The 26615-nt window shown below is 44.3% G+C and overlaps 2 pseudogenes; both read right to left on the bottom strand.

The window, feature by feature from the left end:
- Positions 1-1648: 1648 nt before the first annotated feature.
- On the bottom strand, positions 1649-5745 carry LOC100426812 (uncharacterized; annotated as a pseudogene).
- Positions 5746-20160: 14415 nt separating this feature from the next.
- Positions 20161-21032, bottom strand: LOC144334504 (uncharacterized; annotated as a pseudogene).
- Positions 21033-26615: the final 5583 nt, after the last annotated feature.

Genomic DNA, 26615 nt, shown 5'->3' with positions numbered 1-26615 from the left:
CCGGATTTCTGGTCTAGATAACACCAGTTTATGCATCAGAATGCAGGGCCTGAAAAATAAGTAGAGCCCCAATCTTAGGTTTTACAACAGTGATGTTATCCCTACGAGTAATTGGGGAGGTCAGGAATTTTGTGAACTCTGTCTGCACCACTACTAAGCCATAATTTCTCATCCTGTGGCTAATTTATTTGTCTTACAAAGGCAGTCTGGTCCTGATATGGTTTGGCTCTGTGTTCCCACCCAAATCTTACATTGAATTGTAATTCCCAGTGTTGGGGAGGGACCTGGTGGGAAGTTATTGGATCATGGGGGCGGATTTCTCCCTTGCGGTTCTCATGATCGTGAGTGTGTTCACACAAGATCTGATGGTCTGAAAGTGTGAGGAACTTCCCCTTTGCTCTCTCTCTCCTGCTCTGTCATGATAAATATGTGCATTGCTTCCCCTTCACCTTCCACCTTGATTGTAAGTTTCCTGAGGCCTCCCCAGCAATGCTTGTTGTACAGCCTGAGTCTATTAAACTCTTTTCTTTATAAATTACCCAGTCTAACGTAGTTCTTTATAGCAGTGTGAGGACAGACTAATATAGGTCCCCAGGCAAGAAGAGGGTTTATTTCAGGAAGGGGCTGTCATCATCTTTGTTTCAAAATTAAACTATAAATTAAGTTCCTCCCAAAGTCAGTTTGGCCCACACCCAGGAAGAAAAGGGCAGCTTGGAGGTTAGAAGCAAGATGGAGTTGGTTAGGTCAGATCCCTTTCACTATCATAATTTTCTCAGTTGTAATTTTCGCAAAGGTGGTTTCACTGGGATACTGGTCAGACTCAGTGGAGTCAGTTCCAAGACTCATGCTCATTCTCCAATGTCAAGGAGGTTCTGTGCAGCCACATCAAGGATAGGAAAGGCCCTCGTCTGCAAAAAGAAGAGCAGAGCCCTTCATCATGGGCTAAACACAGCCTCGGTTCCCAGGCACCAGGGGAACTGACAGACATGGGGACCACAGGGGTTCTTCAACAGCAAAAACGATCAAGTTCCCAAGGTTTGGAGGGTCAAATCCTAAAAGAAGGTGTTTACCTCTGCAATAGCAAAACAGCAGGTGTCCTGGCTCTTTCTGAGCTTGTGAGTGTCCTGAGATTATTTAACATTAAACATAATATTTTTGCACTCTAAGAAATACACAAAATATTTTTACATAAACGTGAGGTATAGACAGTTGTCATCTACATGTCAGAGAAGGCCCCAGTGCCCTGGAGACCCGAGCTCTTTAGCAAGTAGGAGGTTGTGAATGGTGGCATCACTGCAAGACTGAGGCAAGTGTTATGAAGCAATTTGGAGCAATTTCTTTTGCAGGCAACTCCGACCTAAAAAGGCAAAGAGCAGGAGGAGGGTGAAGAGAGAGAAACCCACCTGCACAGAGCCCCCCACACCCACTGAAGCTGCAAATTCAGAGAGCAGTGAGGCTGAAGCCCAACACCATCACCCACTCATCCACACCAGTATCTGAATTTCTCAGACTCTGGCTCAGAAACATGGGTCAGTCCATTGAAGCCCCCAAAGAAAGACATGAAGATTTGAACAGGGAAGGAATATGTGAAGCACACTCATCGCAAGGCGTCCCCAGAATGGAGCAGAGTTTGGCCTTGAAGGTTTGGAGAGGAAAACAATGTAGAAGTAGGAAGTGAGTCACATGGGCAAAGCAACATATGAGTTATTTTAAAGGAAACACAATTTCCCTGGGGAAAGAAAGAACACAAATAGACACAAGGAAGTGACCATGTGTGTAGCAGGACCCTCAGGCAGGTATATAAATGGCCCAGGCTCAGGGGGCTCCACACCTGCACCTCCCTCTCACCTGCTCCTCTACCTGCTCCACTCTCAATCCACCAGAACCATGGGCTGTTGTGGTTGCTCTGGAGGCTGTGGCTCCGGCTGTGGGGGCTGTGGTTCCAGCTGTGGGGGCTGTGGCTCTGGTTGTGGGGGCTGTGGCTCTGGCTGTGGGGGCTGTGGCTCCGGTTGTGGGGGCTGTGGCTCCGGCTGTGGGGGCTGTGGCTCCAGCTGTGGGGGCTGTGGCTCTGGCTGTGGGGGCTGTGGTTCCGGCTGCTGTGTGCCCGTCTGCTGCTGCAAGCCCATATGCTGCTGTGTGCCAGCCTGTTCCTGCTCCAGCTGTGGCTCCTGTGGGGGCTCCAAGGGGGGTTTTGGCTCTTGTGGGGGCTCCAAAGGGGGCTGTGGTTCCTGTGGGGGCTCCAAAGGGGGCTGTGGTTCCTGTGGGGGCTCCAAAGGGGGCTGTGGTTCCTGTGGGGGCTCCAAAGGGGGCTGTGGTTCCTGTGGAGGCTCCAAGGGAGGCTGTGGCTCCTGTAGGAGCTCCAAGGGAGGCAGTGGCTCTTGTGGCTGCTCCCAATGCAGTTGCTGCAAGCCCTGCTGTTGCTCTTCGGGCTGTGGGTCATCCTGCTGCCAGTCCAGCTGCTGCAAGCCCTGCTGCTCCCAGTCCAGCTGCTGCAAGCCCTGCTGCTCTTCAGGCTGTGGGTCATCTTGCTGCCAGTCCAGCTGCTGCAAGCCCTGCTGCTCCCAGTCCAGCTGCTGTGTCCCCGTGTGCTGCCAGTGCAAGATCTGAGGCTCTAGTGGGAAACCTCAGGTAGCTCCTGAAGATCTGTGCTTTCCAGCAAGGGACTACCCCTGAAGCCCATCCCCTTCCGGATCTGAAAAATGACTCCCTTGGCTCAGGGCCTTTTTCCAGCCCTTGAGGAAATGGAATGAACCACTCCCTGCCCATTCCCTGTAAGGATACCCCAAGACCCAGGCACTTTTGCTCCTCCTTCCTACATGCCCCCATATGTCTGAGCCAGACAGCACTGGGGGCGGCCCTCATGCCAAACAAGAGCCTGGAATTCCCCTTCTTGATAATTCCATGGGAGACAGCCAACCCTTCTTTCCTGTGCCTGCCAGGAGCTCTGTGGCATTTGCAGATGGATGTCCTGCAACCCAAGTGATCACATGTATCTATGGAAATCCAAAATGGATCTGGGTGCAGCACTAAATAAATTCTACAACCCTCAGCCTTGGTCTCACTGACTTTTCTTCCAGCCTCTCTCTTATTGGCAAACTGGCCACATGTGCTTCCCCTCCCTCCCTGATGGCTTATTTCTCACACTGCTGTAACTGTGTGCCAGGCCCAGCTCCCATTCCAGAAACAGTTGTTGAACTGATTGATGAAGGAGTCACTAGCAGTGTGTATGAATGAATGAAGAACGAGTGAATGAATGAGTGAGTGAGTGGGGATCTCTCATTAGTACACAGGGAGCCCCAGCTCCGTCTCCGTGGGATTCAGTCTATCTTGGTTGGAATTGTGGACTCCTGCTTCTTCCCCGTGGGAGGATATGTTTGGGAGAGAAGGAGATCTTTGCCCTCAGTGCCTAGGAAGGGGTATAATGGGTGGTCTCTGTGTCCAACCAGTTCCCAGTTTGTGAGACAAGCCAGGAGAGGGGGAAGCGAGACTAGAATCAGCTGTGTCTCTGAGATGCTCTGTAGGACAACACTGGAAACTGTGCTGCTTCAGGGATCCAAGACGGTGTGGCTGAACACAGGCTGAGGTGCTCCCTCCATCTCTGGGCTCAGAGTGAGGAGGGAATCCAAGTGTCCACAGGCTTCCCAGCTTTGGGTTGGCACAGGGAGGAACAGAAGGGACTTCTTTCAGTCTGATAAAGGGCATCTACCCACAGTGAACACCGTGATCAACTGTGGAAACCTGGATGTTTTCCCCTAAGATCAGGAACAAGAAAAGAATGTCCACACCCACCACTTCTATGCAACATTTCACTGAAGCTATAGCCAGAGTAATATGACAGGAAAAGAAAATAAAAGCCATCCAGGTAAGAAAAAAGGAAGCAAAACTATCTCTATTCATAGAAAACCTCATTTTGTATACAGAAGATGCTGAGGGACACACACACACAACTATTAGGGCCAATAGCTGAGCTCAGCAGAGTGCAGGACACAAAGACTACACACAATAGTCAGCTGTGTTTCTATACAACAGCAAAAAGCAATGCAAAAAGGATGTAAGGAAACAATAAAATTCCTAGCAACAAATGCAACCAAAAAAGTACAAGACTTGGACACTTAACACTACAAAACACCATTGGAAGAAGTTAAAGAGGACCAAAGTAATGGGGGAAAAATCCCGTGTTCATGTATTGGAAGACCTAATATTGTGAAGATTGAAACTCTCCGAAAAACCATTGTTCTACCAATTTAATGCAATTCCGATCAACATCTCAGATTTATTTTTTCACAAATTGACAAGTGGATCCTAAAATTCGTGTGGACATTCAAGGGACCCTGAATAGCTAAAACAATCTTGAAAAATAAAAGCAAAGTTTGAGGACTCATGTTTTCCAATTTCTAAATGGGCTGCAAAGCTACAGTAATCAGGACAGCATGGTTCTTGCATAAGGATAGAAAGATGGATCAATGGAGTAGGTTTGAGGCCCTTGAAATAAAGACTCACAATTGTGGTCAATGGATTTTCACGGGTACCATACAATTCCATGGGAAAGAAGGAATTTTTTCAACAAACAATGCTGCTGAGACAACTGGATGTCCACATGCAAAAGGATTTGAATCTTGACCTCATACTATATTCCAAACAAAAAAAAAAAATAGATAAATGACCTAATTGTAAAGGCCAAAACTAGAGGATTACTAGAAGCAAAACAGGTTAAAGTTTCATGACCTTGGAGTATGAAATGGTTCTTAGATAATGACACCAAAACCACAAGGAAAAACTAGATTAACTAACTACATCAAAACGAATAGTTTTTGTGCTTCTAACAGCACTATGAAGAAAATGAAGAGACACCAACAGAGTGGAAGAAACTACTTTGAAATCATATATTTGATAAGAACTTGCATCTATACATATAGAGTTCTTGCTGTTCAAACACACAATCCAATTAAAGACTCAGCAGAGGATTTAAATAGGCATTTTCCAAAGAAGATATACAAATGGTTAATAAGCACATGAAAAGGAGCTCAACATTGTTAGACACCAGGGAAAATCAGGGAAATGCAAATCAAAACCACAATAAGATAGCAGTTCACATCCTCTGGGATGGCTATTATCAAAAAAACAATAAGAAGCACTGATGAGAATGTGGAGAAATGGGAGCCCTTGTGCAATGGATGAAAATGAAAAATTATGCCACTATTTTGAAAAATAGTTCCTCAAATGTTCCATGTAGAGATGCCATATGACTCAGCAGTTCCACTCATAGGTAACTACTGAAGGGAACTGAAAACATATATCACATAAAAACTTGTATGATGATATTCATAGCAGCCTTATTCTTATTTGCCAACAAGTGGAACCATTTAAATGTCCATGAACTGATGAGTGGGTAAACAAAATGTGGTATATTCGTACATGGATATATTCATGTTCTGGATGTTATCCCCATATCATCTTTAAATTTTAGTGTTTTAATGTTAAAAATGATAGACAATTATAGAAGACAACAAATTACCCATAACCCCAGTCTCTCGAGTGCTAACATTTTGGTTGCTCCCATGTAATTTGTGTATTCGGGCATCTCGTGACCTCTCTATTACCCAAGGCCATCATGGTGTTCTGCTTGCCAAGGCACGAGCTCTTCACTGGCCCCATAACAATGACCCGAACCTCCGTTGTAGGCAGAGGGTTGCATTTCCCACCTGAGTCTACGTGGGACTCCCCAGGGCCTTGTGTGTTCCCCATGCCTTGGTGGAGCGCCCCCTGCTTCTCCCCCAGGGTGTGTCTGCAGCCCCTTTCTTGCCTCCTGCCATTCCCATGGGTTGTGCCAAGAGAAGCTTTAGGGCAGCCAAGCTCTTCCTTCTTGGCATCAGCTAGAGGTTCCTACAACTGCTAATGGTTGGGGGCATGGTGGGGAGAATTCATTATTTCTTCTAGCACTGCTCTCTTAAACATTTGTGTTATCAATAGTTTAGAAAGGTTGTTTTTAATTTCATAGCCCACTATTAATAACTATGGTAATTTTTAGGATTATCAAATTTGGGGAGATGTCATCAGATTGCTTTCCTATATGAGCTATAATATTTGGAAGACATTTGTGAAAACCAGCTCTGCCTCTGTACGTTTCAAACCTTGTTTCTCCTCCGCTGCCCACAGGCAGCCACTGGAGGATGCCTGGTATCATGACACAATCTACAATCTCTGGTCATTCATCTTTGTGTCACCATACTGGGGCAAATTGTCACAGTAGGAGTATTCCTGGAAGTCATTCATCCTCTAAAGGATAAGAAATTATTGGAATATAGCAGGAAAGGACTCTGAATTCATAAAGGTATCCCACTGAACCAGCCCCCAAATGACTAACGCCCCAGCAATAACACTTTACACAAAGCCTGCGTTGGGCTAAAACCCTAACCCTAGTGAGTGCCCTTGAATAGATACACTTCGCTTGACTTTCTCTCATTTCTTATCCTTCCCCGTTTCAATTTCCCACACTCTGGACAATGAGATGGGCAGCATCCTGTGCCTGTGCTGGCGTGTAGGCTGTCTCCTCTCGGACAAGCTCACCTGTTTCTGCTTATGCTGTTCTGGGAGCCACCTCTCTTGTGGGCCTGGGGATGTTGGTGGGGCCTTGAGTGGCTGCTGCTTCAGATGAAGTCACTGAAAGGGGTCTTTCTAATGGAGATGGGACCACCTTAGCTGGGGGTGGGTGGGTGTGAGGGGGTGACTAGGGCGAGCCAGGACAGGCTGCTTAGAGTTCAGGGAAATTTGGGGATTCCAAATTTTTGGCTCACCTGTGTCCACCCAGATGATTTCATCCCAAGAGTTTCAGCAAATGCCTGCTCCTCGCCAGTCGTGTCCCTACTTTATAATTAGCACCTGATTGCAAGGCTGTGCGTTTTAATTGCCATTACAGCTTTGCAGCCTCCATAGTCAGGTGTGGGTGTGATCCCCAGCCAGGGCTGCTCATAATAAAAGATGCCGACACCCCAGGGTGCTCTGATTGTAGTTATGGGGTTTTTTTAAATTTTTTCATTCTACCAGTTTTTATTTCTTGCACAATAACATCGTGACAGCCATAAACAAAATAATTTTGAAAGTAAGGGAAACTTGCCCATAATCCCTTTACTCTAAAGCACCAAGTTCTTATATTCCAGTCCTCATGAAAATTCATTTGTTTGTTTGTCTGTTTTTTTACAGAATTGCGGAAAAAATATTTGACAAGGAAATATACACCAAACCCAGCTCTTTTGTTTAAAAGCCAATTGCAAAAACACAGAACAAATCAAATGACCTGGTTTAACAGTGGCTAAGAACAATAGAAAAAGACCTTGTTTATTTGAGTTAAATTCGAGCTCAGGATGAGGCTAGGGTGTGGTGTTGCTGCCAAAACCCGCTCTGTGGTCTGAGGGTGGATTCGTAGCCACACAGTGTCCAACTGAGGGGTGCATGATCCCCTCCTCATCAGCCCATGCTGGTTCCTTTAATGGACTTTTTTTTAGAGCCGTTTTAGGTTCACAGCAAAATTGAGAGGAGTGGGCCACGACATTCCCTGTGCTCTACAATGACAGCGTTTCCTCAGAGCCCAAGGCAGTGGGCCGCTCTCTGGGGGTCCCCAGGGGCTCAGGGTGTGGCTGGCCTGTCCCCAACTCAGGAGAGACCAGGAGTTGTCCAGTGGTTCCTTCATTGGAAGTCCCTGTGGATGCCTCCCACGGGCCTGGATGTTGAGGGCCCATGATTTCCACAGAACATTGGGGAGCCGGGATGTAGGGCCCCTGTTTCCTCTATGTGTGCCCTGGACACCCCAGGCCCATGGGACAGGCCTGGCCCTGCAACCCCACCAGGGCCCTGACACCAGGCTTGGCCTGGCCTTGTGATGAGCAAGAGAAGAGGCAGGTCCAGAGACACCTCCTGCACGGGATCGCCTGCATCCAACCCCATGACAGGCCGTGGCCAGTATCGTGTGGAAGGGGCCAGGATGGCACTTGGCAGGCTGCCCTGCAGCCCCAGATGGCTCCTGGCCTCAGGAAATTAATATCCACAGGAAAACTGGTCACTTGGAGCTGCCAGAAGGAAGGGTGAGTGTCACGTTCCCGCAGCCACGGCCAGCCAGCAGCATGCCCGGTAGCCTCTGTCTCAACCTATGGGACAGGGACCCCAGAGAGGGCACAAGTCCCAGTCCCAGAGGGTCCTGGCCTGGTGCTAACCCAAGCCCTGTAAAGGGAGGGGCACCAGGGGCGCTGTGGGCACCCAGCAGCAGCCAGGATGATCATGCAAGGGACCGAGTCTTCTATGGCAGTGGCCAGACCCAGAACTTGGCCAAAAGCAGGGCAAGCCCCCCGGGACAGAGTGGGTGCTGGGCCTGTGCATGCCCAGCAAGGCCGAGCCAGTGACGCTACCAGGTTCCATGAGGCGAGGGTGGGGCAGGAGCAGGCTGACCAGCTGCCAACCTTGCCCACTCCAGGAGGCAGGGATGGCTGAGTTCCTGCACCCTTGTGGCCACCACCAGACCACCGATGGGGCAGAGGCCTGAGGCCAAGCAGTCAGTGCTGGGGCCCTGCTTCTAGGGTCTACAAACTGCTCCAGTCCAGAGGGCCAAAGATAACTGGGCACGTGAGGGCCCAGGAGGTCAGGTGCCTACTTCTGCCATCCTTGGCAGGTGCATTTCGTGGTCAGAAAAAGTCAAGAAAGGTGACGCCTCTCAGGTGTTATTATGAAGAACTCTCCCAAGACACATCTTTTTTTATATTTGTTTTTATTGTATATATTCATGGTGGACAAACATGGTGTTGTGATAAACACGTACACAACTGAAATGATGGCTACCGTCAAAAAATTAATATCTCCAACACCTTCCATGGTTCCCTTTTGTATGTGTGTGTATGAGTGTGTGTGCATAAGTGTGTTGGATAAGTGTGTGTATGAGTGTGTATGCATGTGTATGAGTGTGTGTGTTTGTATGATTATGCATGTATGAGTGTAAAGTGTGTTTTTAATTATATGTGTGTGGGACTGAGTGTGTGTGTGTATGTGTGTATTTGAGTGTATGTGTGTATGATGTGTTTGTATGTGTGTGTATGAGGGTGAGTATGTGTGTATGATGTGAGTGTGTGTGTGTATGTGTGTATTTGAGTGTATGTGTGTATGATGTGTTTGTATGTGTGTGTATGAGGGTGAGTATGTGTGTATGATGTGAGTGTGTGTTTGTATGTGTGTATTTGAGTGTATGTGTGTATGATGTGTTTGTATGTGTGTGTATGAGGGTGAGTATGTGTGTATGATGTGAGTGTGTGTTTGTATGTGTGTATTTGAGTGTATGTGTGTATGATGTGTTTGTATGTGTGTGTAGAGGGTGAGTATGTGTGTATGATGTGAGTGTGTGTGTGTATGTGTGTATTTGAGTGTATGTGTGTATGATGTGTTTGTATGTGTGTGTATGAGGGTGAGTATGTGTGTATGATGTGAGTGTGTGTGTGTATGTGTGTATTTGAGTGTATGTGTGTATGATGTGTTTGTATGTGTGTGTATGAGGGTGAGTATGTGTGTATGATGTGAGTGTGTGTGTGTATGTGTGTATTTGAGTGTATGTGTGTATGATGTGTTTGTATGTGTGTGTATGAGGGTGAGTATGTGTGTATGATGTGAGTGTGTGTGTGTATGTGTGTATTTGAGTGTATGTGTGTATGATGTGTTTGTATGTGTGTGTATGAGGGTGAGTATGTGTGTATGATGTGAGTGTGTGTGTGTATGTGTGTATTTGAGTGTATGTGTGTATGATGTGTTTGTATGTGTGTGTATGAGGGTGAGTATGTGTGTATGATGTGAGTGTGTGTGTGTATGTGTGTATTTGAGTGTATGTGTGTATGATGTGTTTGTATGTGTGTGTATGAGGGTGAGTATGTGTGTATGATGTGAGTGTGTGTGTGTATGTGTGTATTTGAGTGTATGTGTGTATGATGTGTTTGTATGTGTGTGTATGAGGGTGAGTATGTGTGTATGATGTGAGTGTGTGTGTGTATGTGTGTATTTGAGTGTATGTGTGTATGATGTGTTTGTATGTGTGTGTATGAGGGTGAGTATGTGTGTATGATGTGAGTGTGTGTGTGTATGTGTGTATTTGAGTGTATGTGTGTATGATGTGTTTGTATGTGTGTGTATGAGGGTGAGTATGTGTGTATGATGTGAGTGTGTGTATGTGTGTATTTGAGTGTATGTGTGTATGATGTGTTTGTATGTGTGTGTATGAGGGTGAGTATGTGTGTATGATGTGAGTGTGTGTGTGTATGTGTGTATTTGAGTGTATGTGTGTATGATGTGTTTGTATGTGTGTGTATGAGGGTGAGTATGTGTGTATGATGTGAGTGTGTGTTTGTATGTGTGTATTTGAGTGTATGTGTGTATGATGTGTTTGTATGTGTGTGTATGAGGGTGAGTATGTGTGTATGATGTGAGTGTGTGTGTGTATGTGTGTGTGGTAAGAGCACCCGGAGTCTTCTCTCAGCACACCTGCGGCACACAGCACCTGTCACCTGTAGTTCTTGCACTGTGCACTGGACTGCTAGGCTCCCTCTCCTACACAACTGCAAGCCCTTGGCCTCTTCCTCCCTCTTTCCTTCTTCCTCCAGACCCTGATAACCACTGTTCTATGTTTCTATGTATTTGACTTTTTCAAAATGTGAAATATATACATACATCTATATATGTATATATGGAATATTCTTCAGCTTTCAAAAGAAGGAGATCTGGTTACTTGCAACAACATGGATGGATCTGGAGAACATCACACAAGGTGAAAGGAGGCAGACACAGAAGGACAGACACCACACGTTCTCCCTCACACATGGAGTCTACAGGAGTGAAACTCACAGAAGCACAGAGTGGAAGCATGGGAACCAGAGGCAGGGAAAGGGGAAATGAGGCGGTGCTGGTCCAGGGGTCCAAAGTGTCACTTCTGCAAGATGAATAAGACTTGGAGACCCAATGCATAGCAAAGTGACCACAGGTAACAACACGGTGTTTATTATGTGCTTAAAATGTACTGAGAGGGTAGATACTAAATGTTCTCACCACCAAAAAAAGAGAGAGAGAGAAAGAGCTATGTAAAGTGGTGGATATCTTAATTGTCTTGACTGTGGTGATTATTTCACAATGTAGACATATATGAGATAATCCAATTTTACATCCTAAATATACACAATAAAAAATAATAAAAACAACCCCCAGTGCCAGGCCCCACAGGTACCCCCACCCAACCCTCCTCCTTGCACATACAATGTATAAAAGAATAGATGCACATGCATGATTGGGTATTGTTACCAATTAGAATTTTATTATCCACATTTCTTTGCAACTTAATTTTTTTCACTAAAACCTGTATCATGGTTGCCTCTCCTAGAAAGTAGATCTGGGTATAAGTCTATGTTTCTTTATGCACATGTATATTCATATATATGGATTTTTTTCCATAAGTAGGATCACACATACTGGACTCACTTTTCATTGTCATTTTTATTGATTCCCACACACCTTCCCCACTCCACCCAGCCACTGTCCTATGTACCCCCAGGTGTATATTCAACATACGTGTAAAAGATATTTTTATTGTTTGCTACTAAAATAAGATCCTACTGTGCTCATTTCCCTGCATCTACATTTCACACCAGCCAGAATCTTGAGGAAATTTCTCCAAGTCCACCGGTACAGCTGCAATCTAATATTTTAGTGGGCATTACTTTTAGTATTCATTTTCAATTTGCTAGGATTCTTTTTCTGACACTGCAAACAATGTATCATACACATATGCGTATATATAAATATGTTTACATTTACTCTTATTTTCAGTAATTTCAAGACTAATAGTATTGATATTACCTAATTTCATTAGATACGGTTTAAAAAAAAACTATAATAAATTATATCCCCGGAACAATGTATAAGAGTACGTTTTCCCTGCAATTTCACTAGCAATAGGTGTTATTATTCTTGTTAATGTTTGCCAGTCTAGTAGATATAAAATGTTGCAGGTAGCCACTAACTGGGGCCACTGTCATGGACAGTAAAGGAATTTACCAAGACAGTTGTAGGTAAGGAAAGGCAGATTTATTAGAGAACGTAGGAAAACACGTTGCAAGAATGGAAAGGGTGGGTCAGCAAGGGAGGAGCTGGCTGCCAGGAGACAAAGGCTTGCTGGGGATTTTATAGGATGGTGCTTGTGCTAGAGAGGGTTACTTGCAGTGCTGATAATGCAAGGTTTCAGTGAGCTAACTTGCATTTTTCTATCAACTGAGGTCATAAGTTGAGTGCAGGAAGATTGTGAGTTATGTGAGTTATTCACACAGGAGGGCTAAGTCTTGCACCATGAAGAAAGGCAGACTTGCAGCTTATCTGCTTTCTCTTTTTGCTTTCCCTTGATCCAACCAACCGGGCTCGTTTTCCAGAATTAGGACTCCACAGAAAATATCCCATGTATCTGACTACCAGTGAGTTTGATCTACTTTTTATACTTCTAATTGCACATTTCCATTTGTTTATCAGAGACTCAATCATCTTTTTAAAAACTTGGTTGTCTGTCTTCTACTTGTCAATTTGTAAGAGCAACTAATGTTTTATAGATTTTTTATTTTGAGACAGGTTCTCACTCTGTTGCTGGAGTGCAGTAGCACAATGTCAGCTCACTGCAACATCTGCTTCCTGGGTTCAAGAAGTTCTCCAGTCTCAGCTTCCCAAGTAGCTGTGATTACAGGCATGCACCACCATGCCCAGTTAGTTTTTGTATTTTTAGTAGAGATGAGGTTTCACCATGTTGGCCTGGCTGGTTTCGAACTCCTGGCCTCATGTAATCTGCCTGGTTCAAACTCCCAAAGTGCTGGGATTATAGGCATAAGCCATCGTGTTCAGCCAATGTTTTACAGATTATAGAACTAATAAATGAATGCAGCAAGTTTTCAGAATACAGGACCAATATATAGAAATCAATTGTATTTCTACTCACTTGCAACTCTGAAAGTGACAAAACACTGTTGAAAGAAACTAAAGAAGATCTAAAACATCCAAGATTTGTTGTGAACTGAATATTTATGTTCTTTCAAATTCATATGTTGAAACCATCACTTCCATTGTGGCTGAATATGGAGACGGATTCTCTAAGGAAGAAATTAAGGTTACATAAGGTCATAAGGGCTTCCATAGGATTTCTATCTTCATAAGAAGAGACACCAGGGAGGATGTGCTTCCCTCTCTCTCTCTCTCTCTCTCTCTCTCTTTCCTCCCTCCATCTCTTTCTCTCTCCATACACAAAAGAAAGGCCACGTGAGCAAAGAGTGGGAAAGCAGCCATCTGCAACCCAAGGAGAGAGCCCTCACCAGAAACTAAAGTTGCTGGCACCTGATCTTGGACTTCTGATCTCCAGAATTGCGAGAAAATAAATGCCTGTTGTTTGAGCCACCAAATCTGTGGTATTTTGTTATAGCAGCCCAAGCAGACTGATGTTCATGTATCACAAGACTTAACATTTTTCAGATGGCAATAACCCCAAAATTGATCTACAGAGTGTATGCAATCTCTATCAGGAAAACAGCTGGCTTCTTTGTAGAAATTCACAGACTGATTATAAAGTTCATGTGGAATCTCAAGGGACCCTGAATAGCTAAAACAATGTTAAAAAGAAGAACAGGCCAAGTGTGGTGCCTCACGCCTGTAATCCCAGCACTTTGGGAGGCCAAGGCGGGCGAATCACGAGGTCAGAAAATGAAGACCATCCTGGCTAACACAGTGAAATCCTGTCTCTACTAAAAATAACAAAATTAGCCAGGCATAGTGGCAGGTACCTGTAGTCCCAGCTATTCAGGAGGCTGAGGCAGAAGAACGGTGTGAACCCGGGAGGAGGAGCTTGCAGTGAGCCAAGGTTGCACCACTGCACCCCAGCCTGGGCTACAGAGTGAGACTTTGACCCCAAAAAAAAAAAAAAAAAAAACCCAGAAGAACAATGTTGGAGGGCTCACACTTGACAATTTGAAAACTTACTACAAAGCTGCAGTCATTAAGGCAGTTTAGTACTGGTGTTAAATAGATGTATTAAACCAGTGGAATAGAATTGAGAGCCAGAAATAAACCCTCATGTAGATGACCAACTGATTTTTGACAGGGTGCCAGATCGTTCAATGCAGGAAGAGCAGTACTTCAACATATGGTGCTGGGAAACCAGACATCCTCATGCACAGGAATGAGTTGGACCCCTACCTCACACCACAACAATTGATTCAAAATGGATCCAAAGGCCTACATTTAAGAGTCAAATCTATAAAACTATTTAAAGAAAACATGACCTGGATTCGGCATGGATTCATAGATAGGACACCAAAAGCGCCAGCCACAAAAGAAAAATACAAATATATTGGATGTCATCAAAAGTTAAATATTTTTGCATCAAAGGACACTATCAACAAAGTGAAAGAACAATCTACATAAAGGAAGAAAAGATTTACAAATCAGATATCTGATAAGCGTCTAGAACCTAGAGTATATAAATAACTTTTTCTTCAACTTTTATTTTAGAATCAGGTGGTACATGTGCAAGTTTGTCACATGGGTATATTGTGTGATGCTGAGGTTTGGAGTGTGAATGAATCCATCACCAAAATAGTGACTGTAGTACCCAATCATTTTTCAGCCCTTGCCCCCTCCCTTCCTCCTTCCTCTTGTTTCCCAGTGTCTATGGTTTTCATCTTTTTTTTTTTTTTTTTTTGAGGCGGAGTCTCGCTCTGTTGCCCAGGCTGGAGTGCAGTGGCCGGATCTCAGCTCACTGCAAGCTCCGCCTCCCGGGTTCCCGCCATTCTCCTGCCTCAGCCTCCCGTGTAGCTGGGACTACAGGCGCCGCCACCACGCCCGGCTAATTTTTTGTATTTTTAGTAGAGACGGGGTTTCACTGTGTTAGCCAGGATGGTCTCGATCTCCTGACCTCGTGATCCGCCCGTCTCGGCCTCCCAAAGTGCTGGGATTACAGGCTTGAGCCACCGCGCCTGGCCTGGTTTTCATCTTTATGTCCATGGGTACTCAATGTTTAGCTCTCACTTATAAATGAAAATATGTGAGATTTGGTTTTCTGCTTCTGCGTTAGTTCTTTTAGGATAATGGCCTCCAGTTGCATCCAGGTTGCTGCAAAAGATATGACTTCATTCTTTTTTATGGCTGTGTAGTGTATATGTACCACATTTTCATTATCCAATCCACCATTGATGGGCACCTGGATTGATTCCACGTCTGTGCTTCTGTGAATAGCAGTGCAATGAACATATGGATGTATGTGTCTTTTTGGTAGAATGATTTATTTTCCTTTTGGTATATACCCAATAATGAGATTGCTGGGTCAAAAAGTAGTTCAATTCTTAGCTCTTAGAGAGATCTCCAAATCGCTCTCCATGGTGCTGAAATCATTTTCATTCCCACCAACAGTGTACAAATGTTCCTTTTCTCTCAAGTTTGCCAGCATCTGTGTTTAGGTTTGTTTTGTTTTGTTTTGTTTCATTTTTAAAAATTTTTATCAAAAGCCACTCTGACTGATATGAGATGGTATCTCATGGTGGTTTTCATTTACATTCCTCTAATGGTTAGTGATGTGGAGCATTTTTTCATATATTTGTTGGCCATGTGCATGTCTTCTTTTGAGAACTGTCTGTTCATATGCTTTACTCACTTCTTAATGAAGTTATTTGTTTTTGGCTTGTAGATTTGTTTAAGTTCCTTGTAGACTGCAGATATTAGACTTTTGTCAGATGCACAGTGTGTGAATATTTTCACCCATTTTGTAGGCTGAGTGTTGACTCCCTGATAGTTTCTCTTGCTGTGCACAAGCTCTTCAGTTTAATTAGGTCCCACTTGTCAATTTTTGTTTTTGCAGCAATTGCTTGTGAGGACTTAGCCATAATTCTTTTTTTTTTTTTTTTTTTTTTTTTTTTTTTTTTACCAAGGCTGATATCAAGAAGGGAATTTCCTAGGTTTTCTTCTAGGATTTTTATAGTTTGAGGTCTTACATTTCAGTCTTTAATCCATCTTGAATTAATGTTTGTATATGGTGATCTGGTTAGTGTCCCGGTTTTCTTCTTCTGGATGTGAAACTCAATAATAAAAAGACAACGTGGGCAAAGAATCTTAATTAGACATTTTCTGAAGAAGACACCCAGATGACAACAAGCATATGAAAAGATTCTGAGTATCATGATTCAGCAGGGAGATGCAAATTGAAATCACAGTGAGATATCATTTCACAAACACTAGGATGAATATAATTTAAAGGATCAGACAATAACAAGTGTTGGGGCAGGATGTGCTCATGCCTATAATCCCAGTGACTCAGGAGGCTGGAAGGGAAGATCCCTTGGAGCCAGGAGTTTGAATCTAGTACGGATATCACGGCGAGACCTTGTCTCTACAAAAAATTAAAACTTTAGCTGGGTGTGATGAGGCACAACTGTAGTCCCAGCTACTGGGGAGTTTGAGACAAGGATTGCTTGAGTCCAGGAGGTTGAGGCTGCAGTGAGCTATGATCATGACACTGCACTCCAGCTTGGGCAACACAGTAAAATCCTGTCTCTAAAAAATAAATAAGCAAATAAAAATAAAATAACAAATATTGACAAGGATGCAGAAACATTGGAACCTCCATGCACTGCTGTGGGAATGTAAATTGTTTAGCCACTGTGGAAAACAGTCTGCAGTTCCTCAAAAAGTTAAACAGAGAGTTACCATAGGGCCCAGCAATTCTGCTCCTAGGGATGTTCCCAAGGGAAATGAAAGCACATTCCATGCAAAAACTGGCACGCCCATGTTCACAGCAGCATTACTCACAACAGCCAAAAGGTGGAAACAGTCCAGTGTCTGCCAACTGAGGAATGAATGGTGTACTCATACAAAGGAAGATTATTATAAATAATTTATCATAGAAAGTAATGACGTACTGTTTCAGGCTGCAACATGGATGAACCTCAAAACATTACACTAAGTGAAAGAAGGAAATTATAAAAGACCACATATCATATAATTTCACAGGTATGAAATTTCAAGAATAGAAAAATAGAGACAAAAAGTAAATTAGTAGTAGTCTCTGGCTACTACTAATGTTACCCATTTATCAGACTCAGGTGAGACACTCACACATGTCACAGGAAGTGGGTATATTAGTTACAGACAGGCAGCAAGGGAGAACAGGAACCTTGGATTCACTGGGAGACCTCTAGCCTCAGCAAAGATTCCCAGGTGAGCTGAGTCTCATCCATGTGTGCCCCACTCACACCGCAGCTGAAGGATCCCAGAAAGCTACCTGCCCTGGGTCTTATGTCCCAGGGCTACAGGATTCACTGCACTAAGGCACCAAAGAACGTCCTGTTTCTAGGAACTAGGACAAAGCCCAGGCTCTTCGGGCCAGTCCCTCCCTATCTTAGGATGTTGAATTCCCAGCATATTCTGTAGTTATTCTTTTTGTTCTTTTATTAATATTTTAATTGAAGCATGATCATTGTACATGTTTATAGGTCCAGTGAGATATTTTGATACATGTATACAATGTGCAGAGATCATTCAGGGTGAATAGTATATCATCTCCTCAAACATTTATCATTTCTTTGTGTTGGGAACACTCAATATCTTCTCCTCTAGCTATCTGCAAATGTGCAATAAATTATTGTTAACCCCAGTCATCATACAGTGCTACAGAATACTAGGACTTATTCCCCCTGTGTGGCAGTAGTTTTGTATCTGTGAACCAGCCTCTCCTCTTTCCCTCTTCCCCACCCCTCCCCAGCCCGTGGTAACCACCATTCCACCCTCTACTCCTGAGATCAACTTCTTTAGCTTGCACTTGTGAGATCATGCGGTTTATCTTTCTGTGCCTGGTTTATTTCATTTAACATAATGTCTTCCAAGCTCACCTGTGTTGTCACATATGGCAGAATTTTGTTCTACTCTAGGGTTAAATAGAATTCCATTGTGTGTACACACCATCTGTTCTTTTCCATTACTTTTCCATGTTTTCCATTCATCTGTTGATAAACACTTGGGTGCTTTCATATCGTGGCTATTGTGAGCAGTGCTGCGATAAACATGGGGTGCAGATATCTCTTCAACACACTGATTTCTTGTCCTTTGGATACACACCTGTAGTGGGATTGCTGGGTTAGCTCTATTTTTAGCTTTTTGAGGAAACTCCATACTGTTTTCCTTATTGGTTGTACAACTTCCACGAACAGCATACGAATTCCCTTTCTTCTCTTCCTCTGAAGGATTTATTTTTGCCTTTTTGATCACGGCCATTCTGTGGGATGAGAGGACACCTCGTTGTGGTTTTGACCTGCATGTTCCTGGTGATGAATGATACTGAGAATTTCTTCAAGCTCTCGTTGGTCATTTGTATGTCTTCTTTCAGAAATGTCTGTTCAGCTCCCTCTGCAGTCACACCTGAGAACCACAAGTGAGACACAGGGAGAACTGCACTGGTCTGAAGCTGCTTGGAGAACTGTCTTGTGTGGGAGTGAAGGGGGGGTACTAAAGGGTGGGAGCTTCTGAAATGTTCTATAACTGATTATGGTGATGGGTGCACAGCTCTGTGAATATGCTAAAAGCATTGAATTGTATATCTGAAATGGGCAAATTGTGTGGTATATGAATGGTACGTCAATAAAGCTGTTAACAAAACAAGAAGAGGTATCAGAGAGGTTGGGGATCGGTGAAGCTGTGGTTGTATCAATAGACTGAGGGTTCTGGTGGAATCAAAGCACTGGAGAAAGTGAGCTGGAAAGAGGAGGGTGGCTGGAGGCGGGGTACATGGGACAGACCCCAGTGGGGTACCCTGTGAAGAACAAGGTCACAGATATCACCACAGGGGTGAGGGGTGGGGAAGGATCATTTACTTGTGTAAATGATCCCCATGGGGGCACTGCTTAATTGAGCTGTGGGAAGGAGGACACCATCCTCCAGTCCCCAGAATGGTAGAGCCACTGGCACCTTGAATCTTGAGCATGGGGAAGCTGCAGGCACCCAACTCCAACCCATGAGAGCAGCTGCAGGGGGTGAACCCTGCAAAGTCACGAGGGTGGAGTGGCCCAAGGCTTTAGGACACCAAGGCTGTGTATACCCCTCACACCAGTGTACCCTGGATGTGGGACAGGGAGTCCAAGGAGATTATTTTGGAGCTTTAAGATTTAATGGCTGCCCTGCTGGATTGCAGACATGCATGGGGTCTGTAGCCCCTTCCTTTCATCTGATTTCTCCCTTTTGGAAAGGGAATGTTTACCCAATGCCTCTACCCTCATTGTATCTTGAAAGTAAATAATGTGTTTTGATTTTCACAGGTCCATAGGTGGAAGGAACTTGGACTTTGGACGTTGAACTTGATGTTGGAATGAGTCAAGACATTGGGAGGACTATTGGGAAGAGATTATTCTATTTTGCAATGCAAGGACATGAGATTGAGGGGTCAGGGGTATAATGATATAGTTGGGATGTCCCCTCCAAATCCCTTGCTGTAATGCAATCCCCAGTGTTGAAGGAGGGGCCTGCAGGAAGGTGTTTGGATCGTGGGGGTGGATCCCTCATGATGGGCTTAGTGCCATCCCCTTGGTGATGAGTGTGTTCACTCAGATCTGGTTGCTCACAAGTGTGTGGCCCCTCCTCACCCCTTGCTCCCAGTCTCACCATGTGGCGTGCCTGCTCCTGCTTCACCTTCCACCATGAGGAAAAGCTCCCTGAGGGCCTCCCTAGAAGCCGAGCAGAGGTGGGTGCCACGCTTGTGCAGCCTGCAGAACCATGAGCCATTCTAACCTCTTTCCTTTATAAATTACCCAGCCTCAAGTATTTATTCACAGCAATGCAAAGAATGGTCCAATATACCCAGAAAGCTGAGAATGGCATGAGTAAAATACAAAGACCATGGATAACTTTTAAAATCTAAAAACATAAAATTAATATTATCTGGGGGAGTCAACACAGGAAAGATGAGAGCACTTGGGCAGAGGCTGTTGGCCATTGGTCACATGTGGTCAGCAGAGAGCAGGTGACCAGCACCCTGGGGCTTTGTGGGAAGCACCAGACAGCCTGGAGCTGAGGTATTCATTGTAGGGGCCAAAACAAATTGGGAAAAAGACAAATTTAGAAAGCAAGGAAAGCAGATGCTCAACTGAGCCAGGAGGAAGCCACTAGCAAAGAGGAAAAAACAGAGCTCTGGAAAAATAGTGTAAACAGTCACAAGGAAGGGATCCTGTGTCCTGCCTGACATCTGGACAGGTATATAAAGAGCCCAGGCTCAGGGAGCTCTGCACCTGCATCTCCCTCTCACCTGCTCCTCTACCTTCTCTACTCTCAATCCACCAGAACCATGGGCTGCTGTGGCTGCTCAGGAGGCTGTGGCTCCAGCTGTGGGAGCTGTGGGGGCTGTGGCTCTGGTTGTGGGGGCTGTGGCTCCGGCTGTGGGGGCTGTGGCTCTGGCTGTGGGGGCTGTGGCTCCAGCTGTGGGGGCTGTGGCTCTAGCTGTGGGGGCTGTGGTTCCGGCTGTGGGGGCTGTGGCTCTGGCTGTGGGGGCTGTGGCTCCGGCTGTGGGGGCTGTGGCTCTGGTTGTGGGGGCTGTGGCTCCAGCTGCTGTGTGCCCGTCTGCTGCTGCAAGCCCGTGTGCTGCTGTGTGCCAGCCTGTTCCTGCTCCAGCTGTGGTTCTTGTGGGGGCTCCAAGGGCAGCTGTGGCTCTTGTGGGGGCTCCAAAGGGGGCTGTGGCTCCTGTGGGTGTTCCAAGGGGGGCTGTGGCTCCTGTGGTGGCTCTAAGGGAGGCTGTGGTTCTTGTGGCTGTTCCCAGTGCAGTTGCTGTAAGCCCTGCTGCTCCTCAGGCTGTGGATCATCCTGCTGCCAGTCCAGCTGCTGCAAACCCTGCTGTTCCCAGTCCAGCTGCTGCAAACCCTGCTGCTGCCAGTCCAGCTGCTGTGTCCCCATTTGCTGCCAGTGTAAGATCTGAGGCTCTGAACCCAGACCTTCAGGTTTCTCCTGTTTGGTGAAAGCATTTGTTATGGTTTCCCTGAATCAGTTCATCCCACACATCCTCCCTGAGGCACCTGCACCTTCTCCAGCTTATCATCCATGCACACACCTCCTTCCATGGCTCGGCTCTCCTCTGGGCCCTGCCTTCAGCCTCCTCACTCTGGAAACATGTGTTTCCTTGATGCAGGAGGTGTCCTTGCCTAGAAGTGGGTGCCCAGCCAACTGCCACAGTGTTCCCTGCACTTGGTTGTGGACCATCTTCTTCTCCCTGGGCTGACTGAGATGCAAGGTCTGACCCCACAAGGCCAGGTCGATGTTCCTGAGTGATCACTAAAAACCAGTTCCTCAACCACTATCAGGATGCTGGGTCCTCCTGGGCCGCTGCCTGTTCTCTGGCCCACCTGTGACCAAGGAGGTCTCCTTCCTTTCTTGTCTCCATCTGTTTAAAAACAATAACAAAATAATGAATGAATTTCCTTGCAATAAAGCCTCTCATGTCTGTAAATCAACTGTACGCTTGCTGTGATTCTGTCCAACCCTTTTCCTGTGCGGTGACTGATTCCGTGTTCTGATCTGTCAGCTAAGCTGGGAAACGCCTGCCAGCAGGCTTGGGGTATTCAAAAGGAACCACAAAGTTCACTTCTGCCCTCCACACGGCCTCAAATATCTTCACAGTCTCTGCTTGCAGGAGAAAAGGGCTCAACCCGGGGAGGATACCGCATCCAGTGCCTGCCCTAGAGGCTCAGAGGAGCAGGCAGATCCTGAGTAAGACAGGAACAAAAGAGTCAGCTGAGCATCCAGTGTTCTGGCAACCTGGGGTCAGCCAGAGGAACTGGTATGCGTCTCACTTGACTCCAAGTACTGCTAGGGCTGGTAGTTTCTTGGATGCTACTGAAAAAAGATACAACCACCATGGCATATTAAAGCTCAGCTCCTAAGACAGTTGCCAGAGGGGAGAAAGATTATGGGCTTCTGAGAAGAGGCGTGGGAAACTTGCTTAGGGAATTCGAGATAACTAAAAAGCACACACACACAAGCCCAAAGAAGACACCTACTCAGAAAAAGCTTGACAGGTCCTGGAGTCTCTAGCTGGACTGATTGGTGAAGGGCTTCCCCTGAACATAGCCAGTCCACAAAGATAGGGAGAGGTGGTTGGTTTTTTTTTTTTTTTCACTCAAGTCTCAACAATAACAACAACAATAAAAATCACAAGGCATACAAAAACAAAAACAAACCAAAACAAATAGGAAAACCAGAGCCTATCAAAGGAACAAACAAACAAACAAACAAACAAAAACTCATGAAACCGACCTTAAAGACATGCAGATCGATGAGCTGCCTGACAAAAAATTCAAAATAACAGTCAGAAGATGATCAATGAGCAAACATAGATGAACGACTAGACGCAATCAGGTAAACAATGCATGATCACAAGGAGAATAACAACAAAGACACAGAAACTATCAACAACAACCAAACATAAATTCTAGAACTATAAAATACAATAACCAAACTGAAAAATGTACTAGAGAAGTTCAACAGCAGACTTGATGAGGCAGAAGGGTACAGCAAACTAAAAGATGGAACATTAAAATCATCAAGTCAGAGTAGCCAACATTTAAACAGAATGAAGGAAAGTTAAGAGAGCCCAAGGGACTTATGGGAGGCTAGGAAGTGGAATAATACACACATTACGGGATTCCAAGAAAGAGAAGAGTGAGAAAAGGGGAAGGAGCTTATTAGAAAACAAAACAATAACCAAAGACTTCCCAAATATTAGGGAAAACATGGACATACACATTCAAGAAGCTTCAACCAGAATAAAGCTAAAGAGACCCACACTGACTCACTTTATAATTAGAGTGCCAGAATTCTAAGAAAAAGAATCTATAAAGCAGCAAGGGAAAACAACTTATCACACACAAGGGAGCTTTCAGGCAACTTTGTGGAGATGTCTCAGCAGAAACCTTGCAGGCCAAAAGGGAGTAGGGTGTTCAAAATGCTGTATGTTCAAAATGCTGACAGAAAAAAAAGCTATCAATCAAGAAAACTGGCCGCCAAAAATGAAGCAGAAATTAAGGTTTTCCCAGTACATAAAAGCTAAGGAAGTTCATTATTACTAGACCTACTGTGCAAGAAATACTAAAAGGAGTCCTCCAAGGTGAAAGAAAAAATACTAGACAGTAATATAAAAATATAAATTCTTCCAAAAAGATAAATACATAGAAAAACACAGTAACATGTATTAATGTAATTTTGGTACATAAATTCACTTTTAATATATGACATTTAAATGAAAAAACACAAAAATTAAATATAAAGCCACTTAGTGGCTATATAACATGTAAACAACTATGTATTTTGTAACATCAATAACATGAAGTAGAGAGGGTGCAGCTATGTAGTAATATGGTTTTGTGTATGGTTGAAGGTAAATAGTTCTGAGTTTGAAAAAGAATGTCATTACTTTATTATATCTTATGTGATACAATGGTGACTACAAAGAAAAATGATCTCTGGATATTGCCCATATATATGTATAGAGCAACAGACAGAAGATGAACAAGGAAATAAAAGACTTGAACAGCACTATAGTGAAACTAGACCTAAAAGACATACACAGATGACTCCACCCAATATCAGCAGAGTATACCTTTCTCTCAGGTGCACATGGAGCTTTCTCCAGGATAGACCATATGTCAGGCCACAACATAAATTTCAACACATTTTAAATGTTGAAATTATATGGTGTTTTCTCCAAGCACAATGGAATAAAACTAGAAATCCATAGGAGAAGGAAAAATGGAGAATCCACAATCATGTGGAAATTAAGCAGGACACTCTTAACCAATGAGGCAAAGAAGAAGTCACAAGAGAAATACCTAGAGACAAATGGAAGGGAAAACACAATATACCAAAACTTATGGATGCCGCACAAGCAGTGCTGAGGTAGAAGTTTATAACTGTAAACACACACATTTAAAGAGAAGACAGATCTCAAATTAATGACCTGCTGATGAAAAAAGGCAAACTCTGTCAAATATCTGTGGAGGTTTATTCTGAGCCAAATATGAGTGACCATGACCCAGGACACAGCCTCCAGAAGTCCTGAGATCATCACAAGGTGGTTGGGCTACTACTTGGTTTCATATGTCTTGAGGAACAGAAGCTACAGGCAAAAACATAAATCAGGGATGAGCCCCTTTTCGCATGTATATTCGCCATTTGTGTATCTTCTTCGGAAAACGCCTACTTAAATCCTCTGCTAAGTTTTTAATAGGATTGTGTGTTTGGGTACTAAGAATTCTTTATGTCTAGATGCAAGTTCATTATCAAATATATATTTGAAAGTAGCTTCTCCCATTCTGTTGGTGTCTTTTCATTTTCTTCATAGTGCTCTTAGAAGCACAAGAACTAGGCCGGGCGCGGTGGTTTACTCCTGTAATCCCAGCACTTTGGGAGGCCGAGATGAATGGATCACGAGGTCAGGAGATCAAGACCATCCTGGCTAATACCGTGAAACCCCGTCTCTACTAAAAATACAAAAAAAATCAGCCGGCATGGTGGCGGGCGCCTGTAGTCCCAGCTACTCATGAGGCTGAGGCAGGAGAATGGCGTGAATTCAGGAGGCAGAGCTTGCAGTGAGCTGAGATCGTACCCCTGCTCTCCAGCCTGGGTGACAAAGTGAGACTCTGTTTCAAAAAGAAAAAAAACAAAAAAAGAAAAAGAAAAAACAGCATAAAATCTATTAGTTTTGATGTAGTTAGTTAATCTAGATTTCCTTTTTCTCCTTGTGCTTTTGGTGTCATTCTCTAAGAGCCATTGCACACTCCAAGGTCATAAAGACTTAATCTGTTTTTCTTCTCACAGTCCTCTAGTTTTGGCTTTTACAATCAGGTCATTGAGCTATTTTTTCTGTTTTTGTCTTGTTCCTTTGTTTGGCATATGGTAAGAGGTAAAGGTTCAAATTCATTCTTCTGCATGTGGACATCCAGTTGTCTCAGCAGCATTGTTTGTTGAAAAGATTCCTTTTTTCCCATGAAATTGTTTTGTACTCTCGTTGAAAATCCATAGACCACAACCGTGAGGCTTTATCTCAAGGGTCTCGAATCTACTCCATTAATGAATCTTTCTGTCTTTAGACAACCACCACGCTGCCTTGATTACTGCTTGCTTTGTAACCCATTTAGAAATCGGAAAACATGAGTCCTCAACTTTGTTTCTCTTTTTCAAGATTGTTTTAGCTATTTAGGATCCCTTGAATGTTTACATAAATTTTAGAATCAGTTTGTCAATTTCTGTGGAAAAGAAACCTGGAATGTTGATAGGAATTGCATTGAATTGGTAGATCAAGTTTTTTAGAGTGTTTCAATCTTCAGAGTATTAGGTCTTCAAATACATGAACATGGGACTTTTCTCCCATTTACTTTGGTCATCTTTAACTTCTTCCAGTGATGTCTTGTAGTGTTAAGTGTCCAAGTCTTGCAGTTTTTCGTTGCTTGTATTACTAGGAATTTTATAGTTTTGATAGAATTATTCCCTTACATCCTGTTTGCATTGCTCATTGGTGGTTGTAGAAACATAGCTGACTTTTGTGTACAGGAATTGTGCCCCGCACTCTTTTGATTTCATTTATTGGGCATAATAGTTGTGCGTGTGTGTGTGTGTGTGTGTGTGTGTGTGTGTGTATCCCTTAGGATTTTCTACATACAAGATAAGGTTTTCTGTAAATAGAGAAACTTTTCCTTAGTTTTTTCCTGCCTGGGTGCTTTTCATTTCCTTTTCTTGTCATATTACTCTGGCTACAGTTTCAGTGAACTGTTGCATAGAAGTGGTGAGTGTGGACACCCTTTTGATCTTAGGAGGAAACATCCAGGTTTTCACAGTTACGTATAGTGTTCACTGTGGGTAGATGCCCTTTTTCAGGCTGAGAAGAGTATCTTACGTTCCTCCCTGCGCCAAACCAAAGCTGGGAAGCCTGTGAGTGGTCAGAGAACACTTGGATTCTTCTTCACTCTGTGCCCAGAGAAGGAGGGCGCACCTGAGCCTGTGCTGGGCCACACCATCTTGGGTCCCTGAAGCAGCACAGTTTCCAGTGTTGTCCTACAGAGCATCTCAGGAGCACAGCTCATTCTAGCCTCGCTTACCCCTCTACGTGCTTGACCTTCCCTCTGGGGCCTGGATGGGCACAGAGGCCACCCATTATAGCCCTTCCTAGGCACTGAGGGCAAGGATCTCCTTCTCCCCCAAACATATCCTCCCACGGGGAAGAAGCAGGAGTCCACAATTCCAGCCAAGACAGACTGAATCCCACTGAGACGCAGCTGGGGCTTCCTAGGTACTGATGAGAGATACTCACTCATTCACTCATTCATTCACTCGTCTTCATTCATTCATACACACTGCTAGTGATTCCTTCATTAATGAGTTCAACAACTGTTTCTGGAATGGGAGCTGGGCCTGGCACACAGTTACAGCAGTGGGAGCAATAAGCCATCAGGGAGGGAGGGGAAGGACATGTGACCAGTTTGCCAATGAGACAGAGGCTGGAAGAAAAGAGTCAGTGAGACCAAGGCTGAGGGTGGATAATTTATTTAGTGCTGCAC

The sequence above is a fragment of the Macaca mulatta genome, chromosome 14 (assembly GCF_049350105.2).
Source record: "Macaca mulatta isolate MMU2019108-1 chromosome 14, T2T-MMU8v2.0, whole genome shotgun sequence".
NCBI classification, from domain to species: Eukaryota; Metazoa; Chordata; class Mammalia; order Primates; family Cercopithecidae; genus Macaca; species Macaca mulatta.
This window is presented reverse-complemented; position numbering and strand designations above follow the sequence as displayed.